Genomic DNA, 2,629 nt, shown 5'->3' on the forward strand with positions numbered 1-2,629 from the left:
TCCCTACCGTCCGGTCATTTCCGGCAAATTTTTTGCATTTTTTGCATTCTTTTGAGTCACTCATTTTGCGCTAATTAAGGCCATATGTATATATAAATGTATGCTTTGCGTGTTTTCTATGTAAATTTCGGCAGCATGACGGCGTAAACCGTCATCTACCAAACCTGTTCAAAACTAACCTGCAGATACAAGCAACACAACCCAGCAGCAAAGGCACTCAGGCCGTCGTATATACACCAAACAAAGGAAATGTGCAACAAACTGGGGGCTCTCGCCCCAAACAAAGTCCAAAAAATGCTCAAAATCAATGTCCAAATGTACAAATGTACAAAGTACAGCCAACAAACAAAAAAAACTACACAAAGCTACTGCTGGGCGCCCTCCAACTCTGCAACTCTCGCCGCAAGAACGGCGATCTCGGCGTCCCGAACCTCGAGCTCCCTCAACAGGCGAGCTGTCTCCTCCCGAGACTGGGTCAACTCTCACTCCAGCTCGCGGTCACTCTGTAAACAATAAATTGGCTCATGTCAATCGATTCAAGCATAATCAAAAAATCAAAAATCAAAAATGAAATAGGCACAAGGTTCATACCTGACGACCTCGACCGCCGACAAGCGCCTCGACGGCAGTAGCTCGCAGCCGGTTGGCCACCCTCCACAACGCCACGAACCGAGACGGCGCAACCTGCATTTTCAAAAGAAATTCTCAACAATTGAACAAACTCAATCAAATGTGTTCTTACACAAAAGTTATACAAGTTAGAGGCTCACCCTCCGAATCAGATGCTGCCAATCATCCAGGCCAGCATCCGTCACAGCTACGTCAAAGTCACGCAGCTCGGAGATCGTCGTCCTCCCGGTCGCGTTAATGTACTCGAGGGTCTCGGGGTACTCTGGGGGCTCGATGCCCGCCGCCTCGACCTCCTGCAAAGACAAATGGTTCTCGTTAATCGATGATCTTTCATCATAAATCTCAAAATCAAATCAAGAGGAAAAATAAAAGATGCTCACCACTACCGGCCAGTACGCCAACCTCCCATAAAGGAACGCCGAGTAGTCCTCGCCAGGAAGAAGAAGGGCGTCACCAATAGCACCAGCCAAGTCCGCCTCCCTCTCAGCCTCAGAAGGCTCCCTAAACATCGTCCTGGGAAGATCGACGGGAACCGTCAACACGTCCCGGGAGCACTGACGAGCTAAGCGCTCGCCCAAGTACCACACAGGACCCATCGACGTCCTCAATAGTAGTCGGCTCGAGCTCCTAGGCCGAAGAACCTCAACCACGAAAGGAGGCGCTCCAGCGTACTCCGCCCAAGGTCTGGGCACCCACTGTGACAAGATAAAAAGGATCATTCCTATGATCAATTAAAAGCAAATATAAGAAGCACAAGTGAATATAAATGAGATACTCACGCTGTTCATCTGAAGAGCGTTCACGTCCCGTCGGTAGAAGTTGTGAGAAGAACGCTTGCTCTTCGTCCGGCACATCACCCAATCCCTCACCACGGGATAGGCCCTCTCCAGCGGCTCCGTCCTCCTGGGCGCGAGGCTCGGGAAGTAGGAGTACACCCACGCCTGTAAAGCAGAATAATCAATGACGATTTTTCGTGATTTGATAAAGAAAGGGAATTTACTTTGGTCTAAAGGAAGGTTCATACCTCCAACAGTAGTCCAGGTCCGACAGCACCAGGAGAAGTCCCCTTCTCCATCAACTCCGGACGAACCATGGCCCTCATGAAGCGGATGAGGACCGCAAAACCAGTAGTGACCCCCAACGCCCTAGGGAACTCAGGTCAGAAAGGAAGGGAAGAAGCTTCGTCGTGACCTCTCGCCCTTGTCTCCGAGGTAAATCGAAGACGAAACCACGAGCCACAAACGAGCCCTCTCGCTCACGGACGGGGAGAAGGAGTCGTCTCCCTCCCGTCAATCGTCACACCACCGGGGTCTTCCCCGCAAAGTAGTCTCGAACGTAGGAACTGGGTATCAAACCCAAGATCGAACACCTTCGGCGACAAGTTCCACCGATCAATCTCCTCGCCTCGGCCGAGTCCGCCCTCATGGCAGTCTCTGGCCACTCCACCTCCTCGGTCCCGCACGGCAGACCAGAAATCATAACGTAGTCCTCCAGAGTGACTCCCACCTCACCGAAAGGCATGTGGAACGTGGAAGTCGTATCCCAGAATCGGTCCAAGAAAGCGCGGACCAGGCTAAGGTTAGCCCGCAGCCTCCTCTTCGCGATATCGCTCCAGACCCGCACCAAAGGACCGAACACTCCACGCTCGATCGTGGCCCGCTCCTCCGCCGACAGCCGCTCGTAGTGCTCCATCGCTGTCGTGTACCCCGAGAACGACCTGATGTTCCCGGCCTCCTATTGTGATTTGAAACAAAAGCTATCTTTAGTTTTAAATAGAATTTGAAAGGAATTTGAACAAATGAATGAAAGAGGATGAGTAATGAGTAGTGAATTCCTATTTACCAAACTCTTCACCGTCCTGTAGGACAGGTGACCCTCTGCAGCCCACACCAGGTGCCTGCTCTCCCAAGTCTCAGCCCACGCAGGAGCACCTCTCAACTGACGACCTCCTCGCCCGACGTTGGCCCGTCTCGGGGCCTCCTCCTCCTCGACGGCCTCC

This window comes from Silene latifolia, chromosome 4 (assembly GCF_048544455.1).
Source record: "Silene latifolia isolate original U9 population chromosome 4, ASM4854445v1, whole genome shotgun sequence".
NCBI lineage: Eukaryota > Viridiplantae > Streptophyta > Magnoliopsida > Caryophyllales > Caryophyllaceae > Silene > Silene latifolia.